The 12,303-nt window shown below is 41.2% G+C and overlaps 1 protein-coding gene across 2 annotated transcripts in view; it reads right to left on the bottom strand.

Moving 5' to 3' along the window:
- ZFAND6 (zinc finger AN1-type containing 6) overlaps positions 1 to 12,303 on the bottom strand; it is a 33,754-nt gene that overhangs the window by 20,568 nt on the left and 883 nt on the right. The window lies entirely within an intron of this gene.

The following is a 12,303-nucleotide window of genomic DNA, read 5'->3' as shown; positions in this document are numbered from 1 at the left end:
GCTTTGGCATTAAGGTGCCTAAGCCAAAGACTACAGGAACCATCAATTTGCTCTCCAGTCTTCTACACAGGCCTGTAAATTTAGAGCTTACTTGAAATCTGTCAGATTACAGAAATGACTTCTTTTAAAATGCTCTATAAAAGATAAGAAAGCTCCTCTGAAACAGACAAGACAAGGCTACATTCCAGTTTCTTTGGCATCACATATTAAAGTCGGACATTCCAGAAATCAGAGGTTGAGTAAAATTAGTATCAGGAGATTCTAAAATCCTCTATATTTCCTTCAGATACCAGACCAAAGCTTATGGGATGCAGGAGGGCAAATCCATAGATCACCTTTGATGCTGTGTTTTAAAACAGGCTTGGCTTTACAAACTGGTAAAAAGTAACCTGTAAGAAGGATTCAAACACAAGACTACCCATATAATTACTGAAAGAATAGATACAGATTCAGTAATCGCCTCTTTTGAGCATCAGTGAATAAGTAATCTCTCAATACAGCGTAAGTTTCACTTCTTTTAAGCATATCAAATTCAGAAGCGATAAAATCCACTTTAAAACAAGTCCCCAAAATAGACAATTTCTTGTTAACAAAACACCTGTTGCTGAGAACTGACAGTAAGTACAAAACACATTATAATTTGGTTTTATAAACAGCACTATGTAGAATTTTAATTAACTTATAATGCTACAGCTCTACATGGGCCTAATGCTAAGGGAGGTCCTGCTTTAATATCAGGGTTCCTGGCTGTTAATAAATAAGGTGATCATCGTCATCATTTCTGGCTGGGGCATCCTGAATTCAACTTAACTTCCAAGAACATTGTGATTATCATGCATGATGTGTTGCTCTATTTAGAGTTATGCACTATGTCTAATTTAGGTGTTCAAAATTATACAATACCCATACTGTGGTTTGATGGGGAACTCAACCTAAAGCTAAAGCCTGACCAAACAAAGAGTGTATTTAAGGACAAGTTTTCAGCTGAAGAGGTATAAGTATGAAGTTCCCTGTGGTGAAGCTGCATTCCTCATCTTTTGCAATGCATTTAAATTTAGTCAGGGGACTCAAAGGTGCTACTTTGCTTTAACCCTAATGCTATTCTAGGGTTTTTCATTGTTGGGTTGGTTGGACTTTTTTTCCTTAATTATTATTTCAGTCACTGGGGAAGCCAGGTTACATGATGCCAAACAATTTACTGGATGTCTAAATACTAAAACCTATGACACTGCACAGAGCATAGGAAAGTATTATGCAGTTGATCAGCAACCACCATGCTGGCCAACTGGTATTCACCCATCACTTTAATATACTGTCAAGTCTCACTAAAGATATGAATATACCAACTGGTCACGCTACGGAGTTTTGCATCTTTCCTTTGTTTCCTCTCAGCTGTCACATTACACTGCCTGAAATGCTGCAACGTGTAAATGTGCAAGTGCAACCAATACATATGCATCCAATATGTATTTATATGCAACTTAAGTGATGATTTCATGATACAGGTAACTCACAGCTTTAGATACTTCTGCCACAGTGCTGCTGGGCCAGGAACTCATCTATCTTGAAGGCTTCATTCTTCAAAAGCTTGGACTGGTTCTTGTATCTGGTTTATAAATCACCAAGAGGTCAGAGTGAAAACTAAGAGTTGCCTTGTACAGCATTAACTAGCCAAGACAGTGTCTGATTAATATGTAAGGGGCTAAGGAACAATCAGAAATTTGCACTGTGAGACACTCTTCTTTCTGGTTTCCTAAACCATACCACTTGCTCAGATGGAGAGGTCACTACCCTGTTTGATGGAAGGGAAAGCTTAAAAACTATTGGAAGAACTTGATTAAGGACAACTGGCAGTGGGGGAAAAAAAATGCCATCATGGAACAGAATTTTTTTATCCTTCTTTCCCAAGCCCATACAGAACAGACTGCCTGTATTTCAATTTCTCAACTGACAAGACAGAGCTGACAGCTTTCAAGTAAGAGCCTGCATTGCAAACACTATGCTTTAATCACCAGAGCATCCCTTTTACCTACTAACACTCCAGGTACAGTTCTGCAAACTGCTTTTCTGACAACCAAGTTTACTATTCATTCTGTTTTCAGACAAGTTTCAGCTATGTGAGCATGCATTTCTAGTAGAATGTCTCCCCCACTTACTTGTCCAGAACACTTAAATCAGCAAGTTAAGAGCACAATAGCCTAAAAATAGCATGGCTGGATGCCACTGTCTCCCCATTTATTACAATGGTACCTTTGTACAGAGTTTTCTACAATTCTACATAGAAAAATATAGCCATAAATGTCTTTAAGGCAGGGACTTGTATCTATAAAGGCCAAGCTGTCAAGTAGTTGCATGGGACTTCCCCCTTGTTCCTCAAGCCACATAAACAGAAATTTGCATTTTTAGAAGCCTTTTGAATAATAACTCTTTAAGTAGATATGACTTCTCTTTTTATCCTCTTGCCATAGTGACTGTATTCTGCCTGAGAACAGATTGACACATGACAGAGTAACAGCACTTTCTAGATAAAGGAAAATTCATGATATAAAAGGAAAAGTAGACAAACACAGAAAATTCAAGCCAGATCTCTCTTCAGTTATTGTGCTTGGCATATAAACGCCTGTATAGAATGGATGAAGAAGGAACACAACCTGCTCATAAGATACTGCACCTCAACTGTCAGCAAGGTGCAGTTTTCTATCACAATGCTCTTTCCACTCACAAACACTGGCCAACAGGGCTTCTACCAGAAAACAACAGAAAAAGAGCACAATATGGTCCCTTTTATTACAGAATAATGTCAGAAACAAGGGGGATCTGCAAGACCAGTGCCCTTCAGCTTGACCTAAAGATGCATTCACAGGCATCTAGCTGCTGCTCATACCAGGTTAATTCCACAAGTACCATGTCCTTGGTATGGCTTGAAAAACAAAAGCCCAATGCCTTAACACTGTCCCACAGATCTCTCTCCTGTCTCATACTCTTTTGGTTAGGACAAAAAGCCTCACACTACTGTTGAACAGTATCTGTATCCCCTATGTTAAAATCACTAATTTTAATGCATAACCTCAGGTTTCAAGAGAGGACTTTCCCATTTTAAACAACTAACTCAATACTACTTAAGCAAACCCAGCAACACTGCAACATGTATTTTACTCTGTATATGCCACCCTGCCTAAGTTCACCAGAAAAAGCTATCAGGACATACAAAGAAGAGTCAAATCCTTCATCTCAGGCCTAGACAGTCTGAGAAATTCAGGTGTCAAAGCTGCAGCAAGGACAGAGGTACTCCTCAGAGCACACAGGTATTTCAAGCATTCCGAATGTGCAGTGGGGGATAAAAGGAGGGTAAGTGGATAGCAACTAATCAGGATTTATTTATATAAAGAATGACTGGGTATAAACTTAAGACCACAGATCAGTCACATGATGACTTTGCAGAATAACAATCTAATTCTTGCAGTAAGAGAGACCATAGGTAACAGTCAAAAGTTTCATAGACACCAAAAGAAAAAGCAAATGCAAGAAGACAGCACAATCAGTTAAGTGACCAGAGTGTGAAATCAAATTTTTTTGTTGTTTTTAACAAAAGATGTTTTAAAGCCAGAGAATTACTTCATTGCTATGCTTAAGAATTTCAAATCTCACTCAAAACATTAAAGTCCAGTATGACTAGACCTATTTGGAAAGAAAAATATCCCTCATACATGGCTGCCAGTCCAGTCCACAGCAAATCAAACACTCCTTGATCTCAGCACTAATCTCAGCCCTGCACAGTTTGTCACACTCTGCTGACAATTTGTTATGTAAGTAATAATACACCTACCTTGACCTGTTGTTACTAATGCTGCCTTCCTCCTCCCCCAGGATACTTTAAACAAACCCCATGAAAATACACTGATATTCAAAACAACCCTATGGAGCAATTCTATAGTCTCATCCCTAAAAAATGTTCCCAGTAAGTCCTTCCATATTGCCACATTATTATTTTTTTCCTTCTTAGTAAATTAATAATTGAACTGTTTTGATATCAGTAAACACTAAAATAATTACTTTTCACCAGAACAACAGTATTTGTTTGATAACTAATTCTAATTAATACCTACAAAATCACTTCATTCAAGGACTTCACACCAACATCCACTAGTACATCATACTAGCATACCACCTGGATAGCACAATCCCAACGTAAGTCTGGTGAAGTTCACTTAGAAAATATTCCTGTATCGGCAACAAAAGCTACCTCAAGCTTCTTACCCAATTCTGAAGGAACTAGGCAGGAAGAACCATCTCCAAAGGTTTCAGTTTAACACTCAAATACAGCCACTTCTTTTGCCCCTACCATAGTAATGGTGCAGATTCCAATACAAGGTCATTCTGCTGGCACAGAAAACATTCCGCTGTGTGGTAACATAACACTGCATTAAGGCCTTGATTCTAGATATGGTTTTAGAAAAAAACATGTTAAATTCATTCAGGGTATAACAGAGAAACAATTTAACCCTCCTCGGCAGTCTCCTATCTCCCCTGCCACCCCACCCTCAAAACAGCACTATCAACAACTCACTCAATGTTTTCTTTTGAAATCTAACTCAAAGACAGCCTTTTGTATATAAAAAGGCATGAATATGTCCAAATTAGGTACTGAAATTCTGTATCTTTGCCTGCAGAATCTGTAGGTCTCTCTTGCCTCTTACGTGCAAATACAATTCAAAACTTCAAGTGGAACATATCTGCATTCCCCATGCAATATTCTGCTTTCATCAGACCAATTATATTCAGTGGCACACACACAAACTGCCTGCCTTGCTCAAGTTAATGATGAAATCTTCAGTCCTTGTTTAAAAACAGCACATCCAATGCAAAATGTTTAAACAAGCTGAAAGCACTTCACTTCTATCTCAAAAATACTATTAAGCTCCCCCTCCAATTTTATTATTATGTTTGTATTTGTTTTCCTAATCCTTCACAAAGCTAAAAATGCATTAGCATCATGAACCACAGGACACACCAGTGTAGTGCTGTCTTAAACCCTGGGCTAGTTATACTGCTCAGGTGGTAGCCAGGACCTGCCAAGTCAGCCACACTGTTTATAGTTTAGTTCTTCAGATACAGCATTATTATGTTTCAGACTGACAAATACCGTATCCTGAAGGTTAGAGTCCTGTGATATAAATACACCCTGACAAGGCAGAATAGCTGATCAGGGGTGGTCTTTAGCATGGAGACAGTTCTGGCTTCTGCAAGATTACATTAAAGGAAAAGCTGTGAGTTTAGTAAAACTGCTGCTTAAAAAGGAGCTATTTTTAGACAAATGAGCACTCATTTTTTGAGTATTTCCTAAGTAATACTCAGAAGATTGAGTCAATATAAATGGAGCAGAAGATGGATTAAGTGAGGATTTAATTCAGTTTATGTCTCAATACATGATTTAATAGCCAAAAAAGTTATTTTCAAATGAAAAACTCAGTTTCTGTCAACAGCTGGAGAATGACCAAGAAAACACAAGTTGATTAAGAAGAACATTTTTGCACTGTCAAAGTTTTTGGTTTTGCTAATCTGTTTAGCTCAAAAGGCCTATAAACACAGTTGGAAGAAGGGATCTGTTAAAAATACATCACCCCACCCCTTCAATTAAGGGCTGAGAAGCTTATGACACATGTGAGACATCTACCAAGAACAGGGAAGGAAGACTTAATGTTCCTGATATTTCTAAAGGTAAAAAAAAAAAAAAAAAAAAAGCAGGTTTAAAAATCCCAAGTGTTTCATGCCTCTGTTAAAGGGATTGTAAAGCAAGAAGAGATCCAAGCTATTTTTATTCCTTTGTAGGTCATGTGTAATTAACTGCTTATTTTCACAAAACCTTATTACAGTGTAAACATCACTGGCCAGATCATCTGCCCCACCCAGGCTGAGCTTCACACCACAGGAGGCCAACTATCTCTGCAAGGAGCCCTTGTATCTTCAGGAGAGGGCCGTCCCTGCAGTACTAACCTTCCCTGCAACAAGCTGGGATGATCAGCAGCTCCTGAGCTCACTCCTTCACTATAGCTTTCCTAGAAACTGCAAGCAAAGTACTTAATGGGCCTAACCTCACCTCTACAACTATGGGCAGACGTCCCTTTTCAGATATAGCTGAAACTCTCCAAGATGACATTACTCCTCTCCCCCACTCCCTTCTGCCTTGGGCTCACAGCAATTAGCAGAAATGATCACTAAACCACTTGGGGAATAGGGGGAGGAAGAGAGGAAGAAAAGAGCCAGTTGGGTTGGCTAGAGCCACTAATTAAAATTATTTAAGCCAGCCTATTGGCTTTGCCTCTAGTGCTCATATGACCCACTCTGCAGGAAGAGTGGCAGGAGGCCCCTGTGTGTAGCAGAGGGCTCTCAGCAAGCAGGGAGCTGCAGCCTATGTCACAGCTCACAGGATGGATGCCTGCCCTCCCTAAGGCTCCAGGCACGTTTCAGAGATCATCCCATGGGAGAGAGGCATGCAGCCTTCTCCAAGTAGTATTAAACAGTACCAAAGCACAGGGTTACAAACCCAGCACATGGTGCGTCACCCCACTTCATGACTAGAAAGTGCCACCAACAGTCAGTGGATCACAGATTCCCGCTACCTCATAAACAAGGGAGATCAAATTTGGTTCTGCATTTTGCACACAGGTTTACAATGCCTTCTAAGAACCTCTTATTCACAGAGATGTATATTCTATCCTGGCACAAAAAGCAGACACATAAATCCCACAGCACACAACACATTCACAGTGTTTAAGATCCTGCAGATGCATGTGCAGGAGAAGGTTTTATGAATAAGAAGTGCTGGAACAACCAATTGTCATGCAGGGACAACACAGGTCCTGCCAGCAACAGCTCTGAATGCAGGCAAGAAACATTTGCTGTAGCCTGAATACAGAAGTTGTACAGCTGTGCCAGCAGAGTGGTGTGTTTATCCTTTAGGGCAGATTTGCTTTCTACAAACAGCCTACATTAGAATTGTATACATGTGCTGAGAGAGTTGAGCACTGCACTTCTGCGGAGAATAAATCAAGAAAATCGGTCCAAGATAATATATCTTTCCTAAGTTGGGGGGCAGAGGGGACCCAAGAAGAATGGCTGCTCAATCATCAAGCAATATGAACCAAGTTGCCTCATGTATTCAGTTGTTTTCCTGTCCTAAGCAAAACCAGCTTTTGGTTAAATGTAGTATTTAAAAGCACACAAATACTGAAATTTGCTTCCTTTTGTTTAAGTCTAATACACATGTTCATAATATGTTTACAGAAATTACAGCAAACTATATTATTATTCTTGTCCTCACCTCGGACATCTGCCCATGCCACTCAGTCGAGGCCTAGCAGCACTTGCAAGTTAAGAAATTAATCAAAATCCAGGGATTTAAACACTCACATACCCCAGTCTTAAGTATCTCCCCTGATACACAAGATTTGGACTACCTCTCAGCTAAACCACCATATACAGTCACTGCTCATTCTGAAGTAGTATTTCCAGGGTTTAAATACAATCTGGAACATTAGAAAATGCTATAAACAGATAAAAACAGCAGAGTGAATTAGTAATTCAGACCTATAAGCCACTGAAGCTTGGCAAAATGCCAAAATGTTAAGACACTGACATACAGAGAAGTAATCCATACCCAGCCTGTTGGGAGAAAGCAAAATGGCTCAATGTGAAACTGAAACAAAGAAGTATACATTAATAATCACACTTGTTTACATCCAGTGGAGGTCTAAGCAATTGCTCTCCACTGCCATTTGGAAGACTGTTGCTCCATTTTCACATCCATTCTTCTATCCTCTTGAAAAATGAGAGGACCCACATCAAACTCCTCAGACTCAACAAGTATCAGGCCTATGAGTATTTCTTTCCAATTCCCAGGAGCAGCTGTATCTAGACACAAGTGTTTTCTATAAAAAAAATAAAGTATTTATGGAAGAAAATACATTTCCCATTCTGAAAGCACTGTTTTGTACATGGCCTCATCTAACATACTTGTCAAAGGTACAGAAAGGATGACAATTAAAAGAAAGTCTTCATTCTCGTTAAATCCCCCTGCTTCCTGACTCGCCACTTCCTGCTCTCCTCCCTCTCACTCTATCCCATGCCACCCGTGGCAAATCGTACTTTTCCTGTTCCTGGAGACCCTTCAGATGCATAAAGTGTCACCAAATAAAAATATCATTCACGATAAACTTGGTACAGAAACTGAAAATAAATCTTCCCTCACAGAAAACACCTGCTAGCAACGGCCAATACAGGATTCAAAAGAGACTCTGACCAATTCCAAAGGAAAATAATCTCCTCCCCCTCTTTTTTTTCCCTTGCTGGAAGGGCTGTAGCTTCAACACAGAGCAGTAACACTTAATTCCCCTGCCTGTAGTTGTAATCAGAGGTCTGAGAGACCTTGATACTCTACAAACTGATTATAAAGAGATAAAAAAAAATGCAGTGTTCGACATAGTTTTTACAGATCTTTGTTCTAAATGCTAAAGACCTGCGAGACATTCATCTCATCAAGAACAAACATACAGACAACAGCACAGCCGTCCTCAGTGATACAACAAAAGACAATTTAAGACAAATGACTTGGAGCAAATGCTATCACTGAATAATCCCGTGGCAGCTGTCATCATTAGTTAGCCGAAATCTCATCAGAATCAGAGAAGTTAGAGTTAAAAACGAGCTCTCTTCCTGTAACATTGTGTAACTCCAAACCAGCAGCGTTATCCTCCCTATTTTAGAATTAATATTTCTCCATAAGATAAGCTGGAAGGACTTGATCTTTCCACGCGTAAACACCCGGTGCAAGCCAACAGATGAGAAAAGAAAACTCGGTCAAGTTTGAACCTCTCAACACCTTATTTCCTGTCTAAAGAGCCCTTTTGTTCTGCTTCCCTGCATAAATGTTAATATCCTGCCATCATCAGAAAGCGAACAATGGAGAAAAAGCCCCACGCACATGAACTTCGCTGCCCCGGAGGGCGAAATAACACCACACGACACGATTAGAACCGGAAAATTCCTACCCCCGAAATCGCCTCAATTTGCTGTTTGCTTCACCCCAGATTAACTTCACTTGGAGCTGCACTTCGGCGCAACCTAGCCTGGACGCTCAGCCCCGCCTCCCCCGCCACGATTGGTCGAGGAGAGAAAGCCCCGCCCCAGCAGCCAGGCTCCGCTCCCCGATTGGTGGAGCGGCGTATCCATTATTTAAAGAACTTTTCCTTGCTAGCAGGTTAGGCTGGGCGGGTTAGAACACCCTGGGAGAGCGGGTTCTTAAAGGGACAGGACCCCGCTCCGGGCTGTGACAAACTACAGCCTCTGGCCACGCGTCGCCCCGAGCCAGCTCCGGAGAGTGCCCCTGCGAGCGGCAGCACCGGTCTCTGCGGGCACCCACCCCGACCCTGCACGCTGCTCTCCGGCCGGATGGGTTGGGGTGAGGAGAGCAGGCGAGCGAGGTGGAAATGCTTCTCCCGCTGCAGTTACACAACTGCGGCTTGCTCTACTTACAGGGTAAATTAGACGTGGGGTTTGCGCCCATCCACTCTTAGAGAGTGGCTGGAGTTACCCCGCGAAGCCGGGCACACTACATCAGTTAGTAACCCTGGCTAAAAATACGTGGGGATGCCCGTTCCCAAGGCTTGTTTCAATTGAAAGCGTGAGTCAGCACAAGAGGAGCTCCGCAGGAAGCGACCGTCTCCATCTCACAAGGTACCATGGCTCTGCCAGAAACTTTTTGTGCTTATTCAGGCTTCACTTGACTGAACACATTTGCAAGACCCTGTTCAGATTCTTACAATCCAGAGCATTTCTCACAGCATAACTTCCTCTCAGCACTACACAAAAACCTCTTGTTTAGGTGAAAAGTCTTTTTTTTTCCACAACATAAAACACTGATGCAGTTCTCCACCCATCTATCAAGTGGAATGTCTGGAACATGCAAGAAGAGTAAAACCAAAACAAGGCTTAGTAAGTATTTCACAGGTGCAGATGTGACACCTTGTCCCATTCCAAACAAGCAAGCTGGGGAAGAGCCAAAACACCACCAGTGCTCCCCCTGCAACCCACAAGTATCATCATGGCTACACACCACTTACCTGCACAGCAAGGCTGCCTTGTATAAAACACTGTCACACGTTTAGTGTAAAATAATTAAAGGTATAAAGCTAGGGGAAGATGCAGCACTCAGTGTAAGCACATTTGGGTTCAGTTTGTACTGTGCAGGCGCCCCGTTTTAGTTCTTCCCACTTTCCTCTTCCAGTGCTGGAGCAGCCCGCCTTCCCTTCACCTTCTGCCTGTACCACAAAATGAGTATCTGTTGTAACTTTCCTAATGCTGACTGATAAAGCCCAAGACATTTTAGCAAATCTGCTTTACTGCAAATACCACCCAGCATCAGGGAAAATATTTACAGCCAAGTACTCCCCTGAGCTGCGATGCATGCACCAACAGAGCATAAAACACACCTTCTGGAAGGACATTTAATTCTTCTAAAACGGTCAAACAGCACATGTAGTGCTACCTTCTATTTTAGGGCAATCTATCACACCACAAATCCAAATAGGACTGAAAATCAGCAGCTCATGCAGTTTTAAGTTACCAAGTAGTAAACACTACACAAATGGAATTATCAGTATTTGCATAACTTCGCCTACAGAACCCAAAATATAACCTGAGAGAAACAGACCTTAACCTTTACACCTGAATTCAGTGCCCTGCATGAGTCAGTAGACTAGAAGTTAATCAGGTCCCCTGAGGATAACTCGGAGGCCACTTACATGACACATTTTTTGACCAAACATTATCTAAGCAATCAAATCCAAGAAAACAGTTCATGCAAATAACACATACCAGTAAAACACCCTCTAAGCATTTCAGTAATCGATCTTGGAAAGCTTCAAGTTTAAAACACATTAAATTTAGGCCCATAAAAACCAACAGCAGAAGTCACATGTCTTATCAATCAAACCACCTAATGCTAGAAGAGGCCATGACAAGCCTAAAGTCAGCATTATTGTTTAAGTACTTTCAAAAGGGGAGGAAAAATAGAAACCCAAGCCAGACATATTACACCAAAACTTCCCAGCTTTGTATGCTACCACAGACATCCAGCCACCTTGCAACTGCAACAGTGAGGAAAAGTAATGTTTATCACCAACCAGGCCACATTTCAGCTCATGCTTCTGTTACACAGGCAACTAGCAGCTCCTTATCACTACAAGTGAGAAGTTTCATTCTTTTTTTCTCACCTAATTTTCAACCCCCAGTCACACACTCTGGCCAACTCCGGTGCTCATCAGACCCTTCCATCTGCCTCTGAGTCACTGCTCTGGCAGAAGTTTGGCCAGCTTCTGATAAGCAAGAGCAGGGTTTACCCAGAACATAAGGGGAACGGTAAAGCAGATTCTCCCCTATTCAACACTGACATCCTAGATTTGCTTACCTCATCTCATTTAAAGCAAAACAAAAACCCAAACCAAAACAAACCAACACAAAACTATCACAGGAAGAATGCCACAAGAGTAATATGCTATCCTCACAGAAGACTAATAAAAAATCTGTGAAGTGGGACATGCAAATGAGGTTCACTGCCTCACTGCACTACAAATCACAGGTAAACACATCTGTAGATGTTGGAAATCCAGACAAAAAAATTGCTATTCAAGGTATTATCCTATGCTGAAGGGGGGCTAGTGAAACTAGATATTTAGAAGCCTAATTTATAAGCTCAATTTCTGTACATAACCAACCTGGTTTCCCTGTGAATACACATTTTGAAGAAAATGCAGAGGCACCACTTTAAAGTCCACTCTTACATCTGTCACAATGCAGAAAACCACCCCAAAACAGCAGACTGCAGCTGCAAGTCCATTAAGCAGGGAAGTTTTGACACCAGCACTGGAAAGCTTTAGTTTGCTGCCACCAAACTTTGCACTGACAGTAACAAGAGAAAGCACCTCATTTGACTGCCGTAATCATGGAACAGCTAAAAGGCCATTTGTTCTACAATCTTACACATAGAGAAGACAACAAGTTTGGAGGACTCAACGGCTCAAGAGATCAAGAACAGAGCCTTTTATCTTCAAGTCACCAGTTCAGAGACCAGAATAGTAGCGATCAAAAGGTACATGTGATGGCTGTTCAGGGATTAGATGAAGAAATGGTTACTCGCTGCCTGGTTCCAAACAGATCAGTGTGAAGCACAACAGCTTTCCTCACATTCTGCACCTGTTTTTCACAGTCTTAAAATACACTGCACCTCCTGGATTCTGTACACGTTAA

Source organism: Pezoporus flaviventris, unplaced genomic scaffold (assembly GCF_033815535.1).
Source record: "Pezoporus flaviventris isolate CSIRO_AGI_PZ_B2104156 unplaced genomic scaffold, CSIRO_AGI_Pfla_v1 ptg000006l, whole genome shotgun sequence".
Taxonomy (NCBI): Eukaryota; Metazoa; Chordata; class Aves; order Psittaciformes; family Psittacidae; genus Pezoporus; species Pezoporus flaviventris.
Note: the sequence above shows the minus strand (reverse complement) of the source record. Positions and strands in the feature narration are given on the sequence as shown.